Genomic DNA, 21,967 nt, shown 5'->3' with positions numbered 1-21,967 from the left:
AGTGTTATACAACCTAGCAGGGCAATTGAGGGCACAACAGGAATGATAAACATTTTTGGTTCTATATATCAGGGTATATCTGAAGTCCTCCCCTCAGTGAGGGGACAGAAGTGACATATGGAGGAGAATCACCTCAACTCCTCAGCACTTCCAGCTAAAGCGCAATCCTGTACTGGGGAATCACATTGCCCTTGAAAAACCAACTGAGATACAGCAAGAAGAAACACATAGCAGTAAACAGTCAACAGGTTCTGCCTACAGATGCTGAAGCATCATGCATCCAGCATTGTCACTCAGCTCTGGGAGACCACAGCCCTGGCTATGAACAGATGCTGGCAGGCGAGTAGAGACTCTTGAGGGGAAACTTCAGATCCTCCAGTATAAACATATGGCAATTAACTTTGACTGTGATTTTTTTGTGCTGTCCTCTTTACTCTTTTTAAAGAAGGGAATGCCGAGTTGAGTGACAGACTCTTACTTGCCGCTCTGGATTCTATTGCTGTTTCTTTGCAGCAATCTCCAAAAGTGGCATGTTCAAAGAGACTGAGGAAATGAGAGTCCCAAAAGGGACATAAACATCCAGTCCCTTTGGGAAAGCCCAGACTAGACTATCTGTGAACATGAAAGCACGAAGCCTCACAAAACTGAGGCAGAGATGTGCTAGATGGCCAGAAACACAGAAGGAGGGATGTGATATATTCAAGGTCATTCACAATGTCAGGTGCAGAGCTGGCAAATAGCACTCGTACCATCAACCTCCCTGTTAGGATTTCAATCACTGAAATATCCTTCCTCTCCCTCACAAACGCAGAGACTCTGATTCTCCAAGCTTGGTATAAATCAGGAGCAATACCACGCAAGTCCCCAGTGTTACTTCATGAGCGAGAGAGTTGAGGAGTGCCTAACGCTCAGATCCACCAGGGATTTCAGCAGGAGTCAGATGCCTAAATGCCTTTGTGAATTGAGGCTGGAGTGTCTTCATTCATTAATGAAGCAAAGGGGGAAAAAAGAGCTGTAATTAAAGCAAAAGGAATGCCAGAAAGTAGCTGCATGAATAGTCTCTCATACCGAAAAAAATTGGCTTCAAGCTCACTGGTGCTCATTGGCATGAAAAAGTGCCTTGTTCATTGGTGCGTGCAGTAGCGTTCTGTAAATATGAGAACCATCATATCCAATCCTGCAGCCATCTGGAGGGTGAAGGTTTCACACTGGAAAGTGTGGCAGTCCCCTTGTGAAAATGTGGCAGTGTCCACTGCAAGGGTCCCCCTCCCCCAGCAGGGAACAAGCAGCTTCCTCCGCCACATGTGACTGATGTCCAGCTTTTGAAATCTAAGTGTTAAGGACTCACATTCAACCCGCAAGATGATAATAATGTGCAGGGGAAGAGTCTGCATGGAGCTGAGCAGCCAGGAGAAAAGTGACACCTTGTGAGGGGTTTATGGGCAGGAGGAGAGGATACTTTGTTAGAAATGGCTCACAATGAGTTAATTGCTTGGTCCGTTGAATGGTGAGCACTGCCACCGCTCCACTGGGGGCCAATGATGAGAGTACAAACCAACACCTGCAGCTCTCCATGTCTGGGGCTGCAGCCTGGCTTGCTTTCAAGGAAATAAACTTCAAGAGACCATACCTTATCCAGAGGTCTTTGAACAGATGCTTCCTTGGCCATGATTCTAGTAACAGGCATCTCTTAGACTTCCCGAGGAATTGTCTCCCACAGGATGCCTGTGGGCAGCAGACCCTCTAACCACCTGAAAGACAGTCACCAGCTGTTGGTGAATCACCTCCTACCAGGTCATGTCTAACCAGTTTTGCCTCTTTGGAAAACCATAACGAAATACATTGTGGGCCATGTAATTTCTGTAACTGCAGCCACAGTAATGGTAGGTGCCTTCTGTTTGCTCTGTAAGAGCCATGTTTCTGTACACACATCGGTATTGATAAACTGAAGTTTTGTGGCAATTACGGTGACACAAATAGAAAGAAACTAGGCACACAAACGGCCTCATGAGGCAAGAGCTTTGCCAAGTGTAATGGATGTGGGAGCAGGAGGACTTGCCCTGGACACGGAAGTCACTGGTTTATTGCTATTTGGGCATAAGGCAACAAAACCTTGAGATGGGCTGAGACAGAATGTTAAAATTATTTTGAGGAGATACTTGTAACATCTCGGATGTTTTGATGCTGGGAACCATGATAAATTATTTGTAAAGTTACTGTGATCTCAGTGACATAACCTGACTGGGATTTAACCAATACAACAAAGACCCTCAAATACATGACATAGCTTTATATATGTAAATCAGACCGCTTCAGTTACAAAACAGCGCGCTTCAGGAAGAGTCCTTTGGACCTATCCCCAGGACGGCACCTGCCTGCTGGCTGGTAACCTCATTCTGCCAGTCGAGCCTGTGTGGATGTGAAAGGGCCACCCCTGTCAGCAGGACCACGTGTCTCAGGCTCGTTGGGCAGAGCTGGGACAGGGAATAGCTTTGCTTCGAACCTCTGGTACAGTGGAAAAGCCAACCACACTTTCAAAATCACAGCCCTTCTTTGCATATGAAACAGGAATAGCACTACACAATGGCAAAAGATGTACAGGAACAATTTCTCTAAAATTAGCTTAATTACTTAAATTGATCTTTGAATCTAATAATAACAAATGCTAATTTTGCTTCCTGTTATCTTCTGAATGGAACCTGTGAATTTCTGAGGGAATTTGAATCTGGCTGGTGAGATCTAAATTTAGCTTAAGAAACAAGTGTCAGCCCCTATCTAATCCCACTCTAATCTGACAGCTAACCCTGGCAGTCGTGCAAAAATTAGCACCTTCTGCTGTATTTCCTTCTGCCCAAGGGAGTGGGATTGTTTGGGCACTCAAGGTTCTCCAGGTAGAAGCATAATTTGTGGATGAAATAGATTGTTTTATAAATGTTCACTGAGAAAGCACATGTTTTATAAACTTGTCACCAGGAAAGCTTCCACAGCATTTTAACCCATAGTTTGAGAAATCAAACCAGTGCCTCTTATAAGCCTCATTTTATTAGCTGGAATTTCTGTACGTTTTGCCTTCATAGATGAGGACAAAGGACCTCACAGCCATAGAAGACGTTGTGAGTGGAGTACATACAGCCAAGCAGCTGGGCAGTTGAACTGTCTTTGGGATGCACAGAGGGATGAGAGCCAGTTCTAGCTGCCTCCCAGGAGCAGCGTTCCTCCGGAGGAAGCACCAGCAGTTTGCCCTGCTGGGACAGCCCATGGCCAGCGCTGGGGCTGAGCAAGGGCTGCGCCGGTGCTGCTGTGCACGGGCAGCCAGCGCGGCAAACCACGAGCCTGCACGGTGAGCTCACAGCGACTGAGGCTGTAGGCAGCAAAGGCTCCGCTTTTTCTTTTAGTTTTAAGTCCAGTCTGCTAGAGTAAAAGGCTGGCAAGGGTGACCAAAAGGGTGAGAGACAAGCATGGATGCCTTACACTTCCCTGAGCATTCGCACAGAAACATAAAGCAACCAGCCTTGCTCATAGACAAAAAGGTTAACTCCCTCCCCCAGAAATGTTCAAAAATATAATAGAGTATAAATACATACCTTCAAGTAGAGTGGCTTTTTTTCCTCTTGCCTACACAGTAGATTATAGTTAATTAAACCTCCGCTCACATAAACAGAACAAGAAAGGATGTAAAAGTAATGAGCTGACAACACGGTCTGTATTATGTTGGGCTTCTAAGAGAATTTAATTTGGAGAAGAATTATGCACAGGCTGAAAGACAGTCCATTAAACTGAGCCAACTGTCTGGAAAGAGATAAAACAAAAAAAAGCGTTCTGCCTCCTGTGAAATAAAAAGCAGACTGCACCTTCCTCTTACCTTGCAGGTGGCAAGGCTCCCCGTGAGAGTGCAAGGGGGCAGGTGGCCCACGAGCCCCCGCCACAGGGACAAAGACACCCGGCAACTTCCTCCCAACGGGAGGCGAGAACTGCGACGGCGAGACAGCTTGTGAATGCGACAGGGTGAAAAACACCAGCACCTAGACAAATGTAGGTAACGTTTGCTCTGGTAAAGCCCTGCACAACTATCAGCCCCTGTGAACACCTCCCTGTGCAAAGCACCAGGTGCCTGCGCTGAGCAGTTTCTGCTCCAAACTCACGTGCGGTCTGCAGAGGAGAGAGATGGTGCTGCCTGTTATGACTAGCTGTCATAAATGTTTCCTTTTATTTATTTGTTTTTAATCATGAAGATAGATAGTCAACAAAACAGCCTAGTACACAGGAGGTAAACTGAGGCAGCCCCTCTTGTACTTACGAATGACGGCAGCAGCACCCAAACCCAGGTCTCAGCCAGCGGCATGCAGGGAGTAGCGGCTGCCTGTGGCCTGGGAGGATGCATTACAGCCACGTCTGGGCTGCAGGAGCGCAGGACAGCAGCAGACAACTGCACCTTCGGCCACCTTCTGTCCCCCAAACATCCCGTGGGAATGCTGGCGACTCCCCTGCTCACGCAGAGCAGCACAGAGCTGTCACGTACTGGACGCACATGTTCTTCTCGTGGTGGCTACTGGCGTCTCCCTCTGACAGGCTGTTACTTTTGTTTAAAAAAAGTGTACAGCGGAACTCAGCAAAACAACATGGCAAAGCGTGCAAATATGTATGGTATTAGCAAATAAACAAGCCAGTTTGTTCAGGGGACTCATTTCATGAGTTGTGAGCTCCTTGCGGCAACTGACAGGTGTTTGGAGTAATCAAATTTTAAATAAAATGCCCTTTTTTTTTAATAACAAAGTCTCTAGGGTTAAAGCGATTTGCACCACCTACGGATTTTTCTCAAATTATTTAACCTTGTGAGGTGACATGTTGTGTCACTTCATCTCTTCCCCACCCAGACCCTTCCCAGCAGCTGTAAAGACATAATCCCTTCAAATGCTTCCTTCAAAATATTTTGCTTAAGCCTCAGGAGGATGATTTTGATGAAGAAATTAAGGTGTTTGTTTTTTTTCGGTTTTGAGAAAACAGGGGGAAATAATTTTGAGTAGAATGAAACCAGGCTTTCTAATTCATTAAGTAATTTTTTTTTTAAAAAAACAACTACTATTTAATTTAGGTTGATTGAAACTGTATGTACAACATCTTGTCCAGCCAATCGTATGGGGAAGAGCTAAAATATTTCTAAATAAGTCTGAAGGAACTTTAAAACATACATTCGTAAATGGAAGAAAGGAAAAAACCCACAACACAAAGAGGGTTATTTTCATTTCAGTAGTCTTGAAGACATCCACCTGAAAGAGCTTTCTGTCATTTTCCCCAGTATTGGCTCTGAAGAGGTTCATTGATTTCAGGGCAGGTATTTTAGGTGTAATGGAATAAGCAAAAAAATTAAGTTGTTTCCTTTTGTCCCTATTGCTTTGTTCAGTGCTTTTCCCTTCCCTTTGTTTTTGGAAAACTTCAGGAGGACTTACGCGATGCACGGCTGAAGCTGTATATCAGCCCTTAAAAAGCAAGGGACAATCTGAAAAGAAAATGCGAGAGAACGTTTCAATTTGACTTGCTTTTGCCAGCTGGCCAGATGCCTGAAGAAAAGGAGCAAGGGAGAGCACAGCGTTGCATGGTCCAGATTTGCACAAGGTTTGTGAATGAAGGAGTTCTATCTGCTCCCTCGCACACCCCTCTGCTTTTGTTTGCTGCCCGTTTGGGTGAGCAGTGACGACTGCTGTTGCAAGAGCATTATCTCCCCGCTTCCACAGGGATGAAATCTGGCTGAGCCCATTTGTTTTGTATATTGACAATCATCCTTTCATTCCCAAGAACCACAAAGGCCCTCAAAATAAATACCAAGCCCGAGCAAAATAAAACTGTCAACATTTAGAATGAGATTCTCAGAAAAGTTGAGCACTCACTCCGCAAAGTGTTTATAACACAGGCACCAAGGACTGCTGAACGCGGTCCCCACCGATGAGCTCCAACCAGCTGTTTGCACGCCCGGCTCACTGGAGGCTTGCAGACGCGGTGCTACTACTGCACCTGGGCTCTGCCAGCAGCGCTGGCTTCATCCAGAACTCTCAGTTTCTCAGATAAATAAAACCTAGCAATGTGTGAGGGCATTTAAGACTGTGTCTTGTGGGTGAGCGGATGTCTGACATGCAGCAGCTCGTTAGAGGGTTGTGCTCTCCACCACACGGGCTCAAAGGAAGGGTGCGGTGGCTGCAGCAGAGGATAGAAGGTGATATTGCTGAGCATGGCTGTATGAAGGACCAAGACCTTGCTAAGGAACATACAGTATATCTCCAGGGGTTTTTCTTTTCTTCTGGGCATACCCTGCCGTTCAGAATCACAGAATGGTAGGGCTTGGAAGGGACCTCTGTGGGTCATCTAGTCCAACCCTCCTGCCGAAGCAGGGTCACCTACAGTAGGTTGTACAGGACCTTGTCCAGGCGGGTCTTGAATATCTCCAGAGAAGGAGACTCCACAACCTCCCTGGGCAGCCTGTTCCAGGGCTCCGTCACCCTCAGAGGGAAGAAGTTCTTCCTCATATTCAGATGGAACTTCCTCTGCTTCAGTTTGTGCCCATTGCCCCTTGTCCTGTCACTGGACACCACTGAAAAGAGTCTGGCCCCATCCTCCTGACACCCACCCTGCAGATATTTGCAAGCATACATCAGATAATTGTAAGCATACATCAGTCACAGCCGCTCTGAGTTCAGGCAGCCCCGGAGATAGAAAGAATTCAGAGTGGTTGGCAGAAGAGGCCGAGTGATCCCCTGGTGATCTGCGCTCATCTGCTTACCACCCCCAGAGCTGAGGGAGTAAAGACGAGAGATGCAGACGACTTGCCTTGCATGACTGAACTCCGGGGCACTCTTTTTAAGGCTCCAGAGGTTGCAAACAGACTAAGACTATTTTCAGTGAGATGTAGAGTAGCTGTATGGCACGAGTTTGTTAGGCCACATCTGTAATGATGTGCACATAACAGTTGTTATTTACAGGCTTTCTAGAAGATGAGCTGGGACATGGCTGATCAGCTCTTTGATGTGACCTGGCAAACCTACTCTACTTTATAGAAGGGTTGGTGTAAGAAGAAGCTGGCTTAGTTCCCCAGCCCTGGAAGCATTTACCTATAGCCAGATCTCTTCTACCCATTTATTCTATCCACTTCTTAGCCATCTTCCCATCTATCTCAGAAGACCATTTCCGTTAATCCTTTCCTGTTTCCCGTCTCCATCCAGGATGTGTGGTAAGAACTCGACTCCTCCTGACATCCCTTTTTTACAGTCCTACCTTAAAATAAGCTCAGGGTTTCTTTACAGCTGGGTATGCAGAACAGACAAATTTATGGTGATGGCATGATGCTTGAATATAGCTTCAGCGCTTTAGCCACTGGTGAGGGAGCCCATGCTGTTGTGCATCTCTACCAAAGCTATTCTGAAAACAAACAAAATTCATGTCTGATTTAACAAAATCAATGCTCAGAGAGATCATGCCAAAATGATGCATCCCATGCTGCTGGTGCTAACTGGAAACCAGTTGGAGATTCTTACCAATAAACGCTGATTTGCACTCGGTGTCTGAGCATGATCTGAATCCTTCTGTACATTTTGTTTCTGCACAGTGTCTCCGGGCTGCCACGGTTGCTTCCTAGACACTGGCACACTCGATACAGCGCCGAAGCTATTGGACATCCTGTTAGATCCTTAGCTTGCTGGGCCATTGTCTTGTTGTTATTAGTGGGGGATTAGAAGTTTAAGGCCTGAGAGCTTAATGGCCTCAGCAGGTGGAGAGCATGGCACTAGCTGTGAAAATGACAAAAATCGATAGCTAATCCAGTGCAGTCAGTCAACCTTTTCAAATCCTCATCCGTATTGATTTCCAAGTGCCGCTCTTCCTGTCCCTTGACGTAATCAGTCTGTTTGCTCAGCAGACAGACTCACTCTCTTCCACTCTCCCCCCACTTTTTGGGGCCTTTTACACTTAGAAATGGATTACTTAGATCTCCCCAGATTTTCATCTCTCTAGCTGCTGTCAGAGGAATGATTAAAGGGGAGGCAGACTGGGCAACCATCTCCTACAAATCAAGGAGCTGACCTGTGGTGTGATGGATGTTTCAGGAAAGGAGCAGGCAGGCTTTGACATGGGAGGAATGGAGGACATATGGTTAGGTTAGATAGTTACAATCCAGGTAGTGAATGTAGAGAAAAAAAATTACTTCCATCTCCTTTCCCCATCACTTTGAAGATACATCAGAGTCCACACACTGATAGAAAAGTCCCTATGGCACTATGTGAATTTAGGGTTTAGGATGTAAGTACCTAGGAGAAATTTTCCTCTTCCAGAGAGGATAACAGACTTTTTCCTTCACCTATCCTGCTCTGGCTATTTGCAAGACAAATTTTAGGGGCATCTGGACACCCTTTAAAAAAAAACAACATAAGGACTCCTGTTGCTAGAAGCAGCCCAGCGTAGTCATGCTGAGCTGAGATCACTTCTGCACGTGCAGCTTTCCCAGTGCTGTGCATCTACACCTCAACATTGCTCACCCCTAAAATACAAAGCTACAGAGAAAGCAGAAAGGTAAATTGGAACCATTAGCCACAAGCTCAGATCAAGCTCAGCTAGGGGTGGTCCAATCTTTCCAGCCTGATTGATAGCTGTCCACTGCCACTATATAAGGGTCAGTTCATAGGAAACTAGAGTGTGTTTGAAATAAAGATGCCAGTTAATAAGTGTGCTTCGTGGTGCTTTGAACCACCTCTAAGAACTGAACTGACCCAAAGAGCAGTAGTAGAAAAAACATATTTTGCATTGGCAAATTTCAAACAAAAACAACAAACCAACCCACACAACTGTGGCTGTTCCGCAGTTGCTGAGCTATGTGGGCATCCACGTTACGGTCAGAGCATCTGCAGAGCTGGGCTCTCTGTTGGTTGCGTGTGCAGTGTGAGAGCTCTCCAAAAACACTGAACAATGCTGCAGAAAATATGGGAGAGGCTTTGCCTGCCTGTGGCACTGCCGTCTGTCCACTGCCCTGGCAGAGAGGAGGAGAGTGCCAGCAGACAGGGTTGCGGCAGCCAGTAGAGGCTGCAACTCAAAGCAAGGTCCCAGCTGCCAGCCCTGCTGGGAAGAAATCCCCTGCCCCAAACTCGAAAAACAAGCACAGGAGGGGGAGCAGAAAAGGAAAGTGGATTAGCTGGGACTTCACAGCATCTTTACTAGTGCCCACATCCCCAACCCTGGAGTCAGACCAGGGCAGCATTGTTGTTTGAGTTTGGTGGGTATTGTCCTTTTGAAGACTTGTTCACTGACCACTCAAGCTGACCTGGCACTGTTAGCGTAGGGAGATAAGGAAGCATAATCTGCTGTAATGTTTTTCTCCCCGGGCTGCTTCACAGTGCCTCAAACACAACACACGAATTCTGTCTGTCAAATCCAGTTATATTTTATTCCATCTACTGTAGCTGGGATCAGAGGGCAGGCATTTATCAGGCAAGCAACTGAATTATCAAACCACATTCCTAAAACAGCCAAACAAAAATGCCCCCTTGTGACTCTGTTCTGGGTAAGGAGACCCAAACGCTCAGTATTTTTCCTTGTAAATTATATTGAAGCATCTGCTATCGTTAGAGCCACCAGAACAACTCCAGCAAAACAGCAGCTACGGAAGAGCAAGAGATTCTCAGCAGAGACCCTCTTCTTAACAATGCTCTTAATGCTATTACTTCTATTAGAAATTGTGCCATCCACAAAAATACATCATTTCCTGAATCTACAGGTTTCAAGAGCAAAGCCACCCTCTGTGCCTCTCGCTCTGTTTTGCCCCAGGCTAATAGGAAAGAATAGCACTGGAGTCCTCATAGGTGGTCCTTTATTACACCTGCAGATGGGACAATCTGGCAGCAGAGACTACTGTTGGTCCTTCTCCTACCCAGTTAGTGTTAACAGCCTTGTCTGAAGTCATCTGGTACAACAAGCAGAGGAGACACTGAAGATCAGCTTTGCGGAGCCATATGGCAAGGTCCGCTGGCCAATATGCATTTATTTTAATGAGAATTCAGTGAGCAAGTCCCATAACATCTTCAGCTGGCATGATCCAGCTCACGAAAGAGAAGGAATTAGTCTGAGACATGCCTGCCATCAGAGGATAGTTGGCAAACATCTGATGAAGCATTTTCCCTCTAATGCGTCTCTATCAGGGTCCTTGCTGAGTTAGACCCCTTCCCAGGCAGCAGCCTGCTGAATGGCCTTGATGCAACAGGTAGAGTACAAGGAAAAAATCCTGGAGGATACCATGACTAGGCGACCATGCTGTCCAGCAACACACGCTATGTTTTTGGTGCAGTTTTTGCTTCAAAACTATCGCCATGTTGCCTCACAGCCAGGTCCAGGCTCCTGCACCATGGGAATGTCACTCCTGGTCCCTGCTGCAGGCTGGTGACCACATGTATCCCCACAGCGGGATCTTTCCAACTGACACTCTCAAGGTTACTCCCTCCCTTTTGCCATACGTGGCACTTGCAGGTACTTTTCCTTTGGGCCCCGAGCACTGTATTTTCTAACAGCAAAGAGACAGTTCTTTCAATACAATGCATGATGTATTTGCCAAGAGGAACAGAAGGATGGCTTAAAGGGACAAAGAGATGTAGCTGCACGTATTCTGCTCCTGAAGGTTGGTAGCTCCCTCAGGATCTTGCCATGGACAGAAATGTCTGTGGAGTCCCACATTGCCTGAGGAACTGGAGCCTTTACCACTCTCCAACTCTCATCTGCCTGCCTGCCACAGCTGGCAGCCTCTCTCTCCACTGCTCTTTCTGCAGGCTATGATCTGTAAGGCTTAGTATCCCTCTCTGATCCTCAGCTTAGCCTTGGGAATGCATTGCTTTACCAGCTGGGAGGAAGAGGCAAGAAGCATTTCCCAATTAGTAACTCTCTGCTTTGTGCTCATACGGGGTTGTACGCTCGCTGGTCTGGCTTGGCTTTTTAACAGCCCATTTGATCTCACTTCCACACAAATAACTCATCGGAGAGGAACAGGAGATGTGCGAGCAATACCTATTGAAAATAAACACGTTTCTTCTCACTGCAAGGGAAACAGCCAGTGCTGGCCTCAGCAACCTGAGATTTACCTTTTCCTTGGGAGAGGTCTGCCCTGATACGGGCACCACTCCCCAGCCCGCTTCCACCTACTTTAACACACGCGCATGTTTCAGCAGGCTCATCCCCTTTGACGTGCCTGGTCGATGGAGAAAGAGTCCGTCTGTCACCAGAGCATGCTTCAGAGCACTGCTGCCCTCTCTATGGACCAGATAAAGAGAGAAGGTGTTTAGCAAAGGCAACCAAGACTGATAAGCAAATTGGGCAATGTGATCTCCTCTGCTGTGTTCCTGAAGGTGCCATTTTTCAGCTGACATGCCAAAGCAAAATCTTGACTATTTCTAATAAATAAAAGTCGTATTTTAAATATTCTGCAAGGGGAAAGTTCTTATCCCAAGGGCAATGACTACATTTTCATACGAGTGGAGGTGTTAACCTTGTTGTACTGACTACATTTTTGGCCTAATTATTGCTAAAAAGTATGAATTTTTTATATGATGACGAGCTTTTCCAGGAAAGCTCAAGGCTTTGTAGATGCTGCATGATGCTTAAACCCTATAGTGAGGAGCACCGGTGTTGACTAGACCATGCCAAAAAATAACTTTGTAGATTAAGAGCACAAAATACTCCTACTGGAGTACTGAAAATTAGATTCCCAGATCTATATTTAGGCACTGCATAGAAGTGCACCTGATTAATGAAAGATGCATTTCAGAGCCCATTTTAGCCACTCAGACTTGCAAATTCAGTTTCAGTGTTCCAGTGGACATAACTAACGGTGATGGGGTTAGCTTACCACTACATAAACGGTAAATAGGTAATTACTTTTTCATGCATTCATTAAACATTTAACCAGCATTTATACATATGTGACATATAACAAGGTAGCTTTAACAGGTTCATTTGGGATTCAGATTACAAAGATGTTAATTGACATTTAATAGTTTTGTAATTGATCTCTGTCATCTTACATTGTGGAAAAATGCTAAAGAGTATTTCAACACAATAGGAAGTGATACAATGTAATGTAATAGTAGCCATATAATCAAGATACACATCTATTGCAGCTACATAAATTTAAACTAAGCTACATAAAAAGTAATTTTCTAGTTCAAAACTGTATTAATCTTCAATATTTTTTTTCGAAACACCCACAGAATTTTAGGAAGCGATAGTTTCATGTGGCAATTAAGAAAACGTGCTTATATGTAATAGTGGGGATTACATAGTTATATAAGATGCATACATATCTAGCTCGTTGCTGCTTTTAATAATTAAGTATGTATCAGTATGTTTACAGAAGCCCAGACACTGACTTTTGTGAGTGGTGACGTGTATGAAATAGCTCTATTTATTATAATTGCCTGGTGCTTTTACTTTTGTAGCTCTTTCCAGTGACCCAGAACTACACCAGACTGTAAGCCAAAAGCCTATATATTGCTCGTCTCGGTACTTCTGAACAAATATATACATATTATATGTATTTGTCGGGGCAAAACATTTCTGCTACCTTGGAGCAGGATACTGAAATTTAACATGAGGTTGGCTTTTATAGTAGGGATATTTCATTTGTCATTTTTATGACAATCGAGAATAATTCAGGCCATAAGGGCCATGACTGCACAGGGGAGATGGAGAGCTCTTTCCACTCTACTACAAAAATAGGAAAGAAGGAGCATTAAGAGGACTTCACTGCACTAAGTACTCCCAAACATCACTGCCTGCATCACAGTGAGCTAAGCAGGCAGGTAGGGCAATTCATGATCCAACATACAGTACCTGCATTTCCAGCCTGCTCCCTTCAAACCAAGTCCCTAAGGTGAGTGCGAGGTTACCTGCGGGAAGGCAAGAAACTGAGCACAGAGCATTGACTCAACAGGAAGGGCCTGAAATAACTTCACTGCGTTAGCATCCTCCGGAGCTTGAACATCAATGGCGACAGGGCCTAATTTATCCAAAGGTGCATGAGCTGGATTGCCCCCTGGGGCTGTAACTTGTATCAGCCTCATCGGTTATTCCACCTGATATAAGATGCACCCAGCTGTCAGAGGCATCAAGATTTGTCCACATCAAACCATCTTCTGAGGCTTTTAATAACTCCTTGTATTGAGCTGCAGTATGATTATGTAGTTTTCTTCCCAGTAGAAGTAATCTGTCTCTGATGACTTTTTTGTGGCTTTTCACTCACTGATGTTAGGTCCTGAAAAATGAGTGGCTGATCACCCAGAGTTTTCATCTGAAAAGCCACAGGACGACGGTGCCATTCAGAATATTGTTTCTCAGGGATTTTTTAAGGAGTATTGTAAAACTAAATCTGGGCAAACTAAATTTGACGCTTTTTGTATGTGTTGTATAATACCCATTATTTGCCAAAAGAAATACTAGTAGAAAGGATTGTTAGCGGTCAGTAGAGGGCTGGGAGACTACTACATCTGAGTTGCTGGTTTCCCATCTGCCCTACATTGGTGATTAGCTGGTAGAGAAAACATTTCACAGAATCTGAAGCTCCAGTTTGGTATGAAAATGTTCAAGATTTCAGCATTTACAGATGCCTAAGCATGGTTTCCGTGTCTCTGAAGTAAATGTATTCAGTCTGCCACACACATGCAACCTACCTGAGCAACTAATTCTGAAAAGCAAATACAGAAGTGCTTACCCACTGATGGCCATTTGTTTACTTTCAAGAGCTGCTGAACACGTTAAAATATTGACAAGACTGGCAAGTCCCAGGAGTGGCCTGGGAACGCTAAAAGAATCAAAAGTTAATTATCATTTATGTTTGTTTGTTCTTGAGTTGTGTAATTTTTATGAGTTATGAAACTCACAGGTTAGATCTAGGCATATAGGAGAGTTTTTATACAAACAAATTATTGTAATTAACTGCTCCCATAATACCACTGTAAATGAATAATAACCCAGAAACAGTACAAATAGGTAGACATCCAGCCAGGATATCTCTTTTCTCAGCAATGATCTTTGTGGAAACTTCTAAAGATCAGCAAATATGGACTATTTTCAGCAACAGGATGGTCTCACACTTTGCCTTATGTTGCAGGCTGAGCAGACTGCAGATTGGAAAATATGAAGGAGAAGGCAACAATGCCTTTACTGTCCTTCTCTTGCTTTAGTTCTTATTTCTTCCATTACGAGAACAGAAATACAGCTGGTCTCTGTTCATCTGAGGCCTACATTGATTATTCAAGATGAAAGGGAGGAATCAGCAGCAGCAGCACTGAATATAGTTGGAGGCCTGTAACTAGTGGTGTCCCCCCGGGATCAGTACTTGGCCCAGTCTTATTCAACTTATTCATCAACAACCTGGATGAAGGGTTAGAGTGTACCCTCAGCAAGTTTGCTGATGACACAAAACTGGGAGGAGTGGTGGATACACCAGAAGGCTGTGCTGCCATTCAGTGTGACCTGGACAGGCTGGAAAGTTGGGCAGAGAGGAACCTGATGAGGTTCAACAAGGGCAAGGGCAGGGTCCTGCACCTGGGGAGGAACAACCCAGTGCACCAGTACAGGCTTGGGGTGGACCTGCTGGAGAGCAGCTCTGCGGAGAGGGACCAGGGTATCCTGGTGGACAACAGGTTGACCATGAGCCAGCAGTGTGCCCTGGTTGCCAAGCAGGCCAATGGCATCCTGGCGTGCATTAAGAAGAGTGTGGCCAGTAGGTCGAGGGAGGTTCTCCTTCCCCTCTACACTGCCCTGGTGAGGCCCCATCTGGAGTACTGTGTCCAGTTCTGGGCTCCCCAGTTCAAGAAAGATGAAGAGTTACTGAAGAGAGTCCAGCAGAGGGCTACAAGGATGATGAGGAGACTGGAGCATCCCTCCTATGAGGAGAGGCTGAGGGAGTTGGGCTTGCTCAGCGTGAAGACGAGAAGGCTGCGAGTGGACCTTATAAATGCTTATAAATATCTGCAGGGTGGGTGTCAGGAGGATGGGGCCAAGCTCTTTTCAGTGGTGCCCAGTGACAGGACAAGGGGCAATGGGCACAAACTGAAGCACAGGAAGTTCCGTCTGAACATGAGGAAGAACTTCTTCCCTCTGAGGGTGATGGAGCCCTGGAACAGGCTGCCCAGGGAGGTTGTGGAGTCTCCTTCTCTGGAGATATTCAAGACCTGCCTGGACGCGGTCCTGTGCAGCCTGCTGTAGGTGACCCTGCTTCGGCAGGGGGGTTGGACTGGGTGACCCACAGAGGTCCCTTCCAATCCCTAACATTCTGTGATTCTGTGAATAAGATCCAAAACCAGTGTTATGGATATAATGAGGACAGTTGGATCATCCCTGCTACTCACAGCTGATATAGAAGAGCACAAATGAGAGCCAGTCTCCTTAAACTCATCTAGGAAGATGCAGTGTAATTAATTACATGCAGTATGTGTGAACTGTTAGCTGAGCTTGTGCAGTGATCTCCCTCCCTCCTTTTGAGTTTGCCAGGTTGGGACTGATTGGGCTAATGAAAAGAAGCTATTCCAACTGTGGGTTGTTGGAGCTGAAGCATATAAACGGGATCTGCTGCTGCCCATGTGCTTACTCCCTGGAAGCCAGGTGCTGAGGGCACTCCAGGCATTCAGGGCTCCTATGAGCTCCCACAGGCTGCAGAGCGGGAATTTTTCTGCTATAAACATGTGAGCTCATGACCAAAATGAAAACTATGCACAGAATCACTAAATTTGTATATTTAATTCGTTTTGGCAAGTTCTTAGATTCCCTGACAGGTTATGAGAAGTCTTAACACATTGGTGGGTTTTTGTAGAAAACAAGGAAGCGATTGCTTAAACTACAAACGTACAGAAGTGGGAGCCTAGTTCTTCAGCCAATCTGTCATTAAAATTCCTCCTCCAGTGATCTGGAGTTGGGCTTAAGCGTAGCCTTTGTTTTATTTATATACACACATACATACAAGAAAGTACATATATATGCATGCCCACAAACACACACACGATGGAGCAGTGTCCACCCAGAGATATGCTTTCAGGGTATAAATAGTGCCAGCATCGTTTCCCCCATGGACCAGGCTGCCTTAGACAGATGGTCAGTGCAGTGCACACCACACTGACCATCATGAACTTCTATCTGCTCTGGTGGAGAAAATTATTTTGCAGATCAGATGAAATACTTATCCTGCTGTGGTACTATGCAATGATGTTTATGCTAATGCACTGTATACCTGCAATAGCTTACTCTGAACCAGACTGTATTTTGTTGACTTAACTGAGATAAAAGGCGCAGAGTCTGAGCAAGCCAGTAATATGTTCATGGATGAGATGGAGAATTACAAAACTCTACAGGCTGCAGGAATAAAGTCATCCAGTCATTTACTCCCACGAACAGAGACTGATTAATTCTCATGGGCAAACCATTATTTTCAATGTATTTATCCCTTGTGCTGATCTGTGATATGTTGGTTAATGGCATGATATTTCGCAGATATGTTTGATACTGTATGGACTGTGTGGGCTTATGTTTCTGCCAGTCAGATGGGTGCTATGGCAGAAAGACTGATTGTAACAGGTAAAATTGAAATGAGCATACCTGGAGAACAAAACCACTTATGCATTGTTATTGTTGTCACCAGAAGACAGGAAGAATCACTCCTGTGCATGTTCCTGGCAAATAAATCAGAAAGGTTGCTGCTGGCAGAGATGAAAATTTGAGATTTCTAATTAAAAAAATCTGGTTATTGATTCCTTTTCTGAGTTCAAGCCATTCCTCAAGATTTCTGTGCAGTGGACACTGCCTATGTCCTCACATGTAGAATTTGACCAAAAGAAAAATATGAAAAAAAAAAAAATCATCTCCTGGTCAGATTAAGGAGGTGTTATTTTCTTAGAGGTTGTCCTGTACAGCCCTCATTGCCCCATGTCCTAGTCAAGCAGCCGTCCCAGGCTGCTGCACTGGATGTCACTGCTCAGGAGCCCTCCTGCTTGGGGAGAAGGCTTTGGATCACGGCGAACCTTGCCCATTGTCAGTGTTGTGCAGAAAAGCAAGCAGCAAGACCACCAGCAGTGATGCGGTTCTCACCGCTTTGGTGCTTCTGCAGGTGCCTGGTTGTGCATCTTCTTGCTGTTTGAGGCCAGCCTCCTAGCAATTCATTTTGGCTCTCTGAAGCCTTAAGCCTGGGACTTAGCAGACTTCTGCCCAATGAAGGATCATTCAGCAGCACAGAACTGTAGCAGCAGGGGACCTTTCGCAGCAGGGGACCTTTCGCAGCAGGGGATCATTAAGCACTTGACTTAAATGAAAACTTACAGAAGTTGCTTTGAATACCAAATTTCTTCTCGCTGCCTCACTAAATGCATGTGATGTTACCCCCCACCAGAGAGCTTTCCTGAACAGGTTCACTCATCTAGTTTTTCTGCCTCCGTATTTCAACTGTGACCAAAGTGGCTATAGATGCATATGACAAAGTGTAATTTTTTTATTCTGACATGATCTGAAATGTAGACAAGTAGTCTGGCAGAATTTAAATATTCACTGGGACTTTGTCCTTAATAAACACCACCAATGCTCCAATGCTGCCTTCTAAAAGATGCACCACAAGTTTTATAAGGTGCACAGGTTAAATGTAAATAATTATCGGTTCTCAGATCTCATCCAGTCGGGAGAGATGCCAAGAGCTTGGGTGTTTATCTTCAGATCTATCAGGAAATTTCCCAAGAGCATGAGCTCTCAGACATTTAGTCAAAACATCTAGTGATAACTGTCTCCAGAACATTCAGCAGCTCTTTGATTGACATATTTCTCATCAACAAGTTGGCTTTGTTTACACGTCTCTGAGAAGTACATAGGCAATGATGGAAAAAAATACAACCAGACTACTCTGTTCTTAGACTTTCTTCTTCTGGCAAGATGGGTTTTATTTCAGGAACTGTTACCAGCCCAGATTTTCTTGCATTAACTAGCTGGGCTATGACAAATTGGCCACACAAAACAGCTTGCAAATACACTTGGAGGAGGTTTCCAGCAGGTCTGATCTGAAGCAGGGTCAGCAGAAGGCAAAGGAATCTACTTTTATTTTTCCTTCAGCCCACCTCTGCTTTCTGGACAGAGCATGTTATTGCCACTTTGGTCAATCATACTTTTTAGGAAAAGGATTCTGTGCCTCCACAAAACACACACACAAATCCCGATACACCCATAAAGCAGTCAGATCCTATTTTACTTTGCTTAATTGCATACAGTTGTTTCTGATCAGATTGACCATCCCTAACAAACCCTCTCCTTCCTTGGCAATCTTGCCACTTCTAAAATCCCACCAGGAGTTGCCCAGGCCCTACTTCCAACATGCTGCTTAGACAAATAGTCACCAGCTGCTTCTCCAGGAACCTAGTTTATCCATCTCAAAAATATCTGTAATGTGGACTTACCTCACAGGATTGTTGCAGACTTTATTTATGGATACACTGAATTTATTATATTTATGGATCACCTCATACACCTTCATCTATCTATGTTTTCTTGCAACACCTCTCATTATGGTACCTAAATATGCACACAAAGAAGCTGCTAGAGGGAAGAATTCTGTGGTTTTTTTCTTACCATAGTAATTCATGCAGTGGGTACTGTCATGAATTCTAACTCTGACACAGTTTTCAATGAGGTGAACTACCTCCTGTCTGCCTTCACTGGAATCAGCTTTACCAGGGTCACAGCTTAAAAAATATACAAAAAAGAGGCATCAGGATTGGAAATGCACAACAAGAAGAGCACAGCTATGGAAACCCATTCAAAGGGTGTCAGCAGATGGCTAAACACAGAAGATTAGAATATTATTTTTTGAAAATATTGAAAGTTGAGGGAGGAAAGCACAGGGATACTAATATAAGATCTTATTCTCTTACCTCCATGTCAGCCTGAGGGTATTCAGTGAGCAGATGCCTTCTGCTGGCATGGCAGGTCCTCAGGGAGATGAAGTCTGCTCAGCTGGGACAGCCGAAAATGCCCTGGAAGAACTTCTAGAAACTACATCACCCAAGAAAACCCTTCCAGAAGAATAGGATGGGGTAGCTTAATCAGTCTTATCTACTCCTCAGGCTGCAAGCACACTGTGACATTTTTACCCCATGCCATATCGGTTTCCAGCTGCTGCAAATCTCCCAGGTGAAAAGCCTTGCATCTGAGCTGGTGGCTTGCATCCCAGAGGAAGGAAACATTTCTTTTTCAACCTACAGTACTGAGAGTTGCACCACGTGTTAATCTAACGATGAGAGCACCAGAAATCACTTTGTCAATTATCCTCATTGCCCTTGGCCAACTCTGGGTGGACCTCACCCACAGCCTGAGCAACCCTGCTTGCTCAAAGGCACTCACTGTCCCTCAAAGTAAATCAATAAAACCTCAGAGTTAATAACTGTGAAATACTGTAGGAAAGTCTACCATATTATCCAGCAATTAGGAAGATTTCTGTTTTTAAATCCACAGCTAGTGAGAGTTCTTGAAAAAAAATAGCTGTTTTGGAACAGAGAGAAGGACAAGCTGTTTCAGTCATCATTTTATTACTGACTCACAAGGGAAATCAGTGAATCTACCAGTGGTTTGTGCAATTCTGTTGCCAGCTTCTCAGAAGGGAAATGTCATGTATAGCAACGTGTTTTTCTATTGCAGCAATTAAAGTACATAGGAGGCCACAACAAAATCAATACAAAACTGGTAAATCCATAATGAATGACAGCAAAATACTGATCTTCTTGCCTAAAGAAAAGTCTGTCTAAATGCCACCACAGGGTTAGGCAGTAGAAGGCTTTTCTGGCTTATTTTTGAAGGGTCTGCCATTTTTTAGCTCTTGTTTATGTATGGATCACCAAATGGCCTCATGCTTCTCGCTTATTGTGTTGGAGTTTCCTCTGAGGAATTAATGTTTAAGTGTAAATTTTCATGGCTTGAGTTGTCCCCGAGGACAGTGCAGTTTATGCTCCATGAAACATGTCTGCTTTGTTGCTGGTGAAACGCCTGGAGGGGCTCACCACGGAGCTGATGAGGCAGTGTTCAGAAAGCCTCATGGTTTCACTCTAGCTTTTGTTCCATGCTTTCGCTCCCACTATCCTTCCCTGTTTATGCCAGGATGACGCCCACTTCTTTCAGCTCACCAATCTGAGACTGGCAAGAAGATATCTTCCTTCAGTGAGCCATGGTCAGTGGTGCAGAGATGGATATCAACTTCCAACCTCACAAGAACACAGCAATTGGTTTAGAAAAAGATATTTTTAGCCAGTGAGAACTGCCTCTACATATGGCTTTTTTGTGTCTCACCACCACCTTGAAGGTTTAGTAGGCCCCACTACTTCAGCCTTCTCCATGGGGGCTGTCTCTGTGGCATCCTGCCCTTTCTGAGCCACCCTTGCATGATCCCATTTTTTGCTCTCTGCAGTTACTTTCAAATCATTTTTTTGCTTCTTTTCAAATAACTCAGACCGAGTCCCTTTTGTACCTCTGTTCTCCAGACGAATCTTCACAGCTAATAGTGCATATATAGTTTTTCCCCTCCACATGATATTTATGAGTAGTTTACTTAGGTAGAAGCCAGCTATTGCCTCTGACAGCTTCCTATCTGCCCTGCAAACCAGCATACAGTAAGAGACGCAGTAAGGCTGTACAGCATGATCTCAGTACCCAGGTCACATACAGTACTTGTAAACAATTGCAGATCAGCCCTACAACCTTCACAGATGTAACCTCATCTGTTGCTTTTTTTTTTTTCTCCCCTTTTTAATTTCCACCTGCTCTTCCATCAAAACTGTGGCCAAAAGCCTTTTTAAGCAGAACCAGCCAGGGCTTTTGATTGTAGCCAGGACCTTTGCTTATGCACCGCATGCTACTGCATTTGTGTCTGGTGGGGTTTATTGTTTGGTTTTTGGTTGTGATTTTTTTTGTCAGCCAAGTTGTTTTCTAGTGCTGGAATGGCTTGATCTGCTGTATTAAACACTCTTTGTGTCTGTCACATGCTTATCCTATTTCAGCAGCTAGAAATCAATAGAAACTGATTTGAGAACATCCAATCCTATCAAGTATCGAGTAGGACGCTGGGACAAATGCTGAGTTGATGGTATAACATATAGATTTTAACAAGGCATGTCACCCCAAGCATGACAACCTTGTTTAAAAAGCATGGTCGGACTCCATGGTGTTAAGTGTTTTTGTTCCTCCCTATGCCCTCGGCTTTCAGATGGTGCCAATTTCCGTACCAGCTCTCTCTGAGCTAAAAGCAGAGCATAAGCATACTCTATAGTCCCTAGCAGAAGATTACGTAGGGAAGAGAGAAAGTGTTGCATTTAGAAACACAAACGCTGCCAGCAAATGCTATTTCAGCAATTACCTATGTTTAGTAATTATGCTAATGTTGGTTCTCAAAAGGCTGTTATTTGCTCAGCATGTTCTTCATACTTTATCTCTCTACCTACCTAACCCTTTATTTTCACTCTAGCTATTACTGGTTGTTTGTCAAGTTAAGTGATGTTTGCAGCGCCAAGTGTTGTCAAGGTACTGTTGCTTTAGCTGAATTCCTATTTTTCCAACACCGGCTGCTGTGATTTTCTGCTCATCACTACTACAAGGCTTCGGGGATTGGATTTCACTGCTTTCAGGAGACCTTGGGTGTTGCAGGTGTTATTGGTACTTTAGGCTGTGGGCTGAATGAGCAACTCCTGCAGTCTGTAACAATATGTTTGACGAAGCGTGATGGGCATCAATTCCTAAGTGTTGAACTGACACACATGGGGAACCTTGTGCTCCTATATTGCTGGATCAGCACTCTGCCTTGAGCCAGTGTGCTGGGAAACGGCAACAGAGGGTTCACCACGACAACACCCATAGCACACACTCCCATGAATATGACCGTAGGAAAGTTTAAATGACAGAAATACCATACCTGGAGCAACCATCAGTTGGATTTGAG

This window comes from Opisthocomus hoazin, chromosome 18 (assembly GCF_030867145.1).
Source record: "Opisthocomus hoazin isolate bOpiHoa1 chromosome 18, bOpiHoa1.hap1, whole genome shotgun sequence".
In the NCBI taxonomy this organism is placed as follows: domain Eukaryota; kingdom Metazoa; phylum Chordata; class Aves; order Opisthocomiformes; family Opisthocomidae; genus Opisthocomus; species Opisthocomus hoazin.
Note: the sequence above shows the minus strand (reverse complement) of the source record.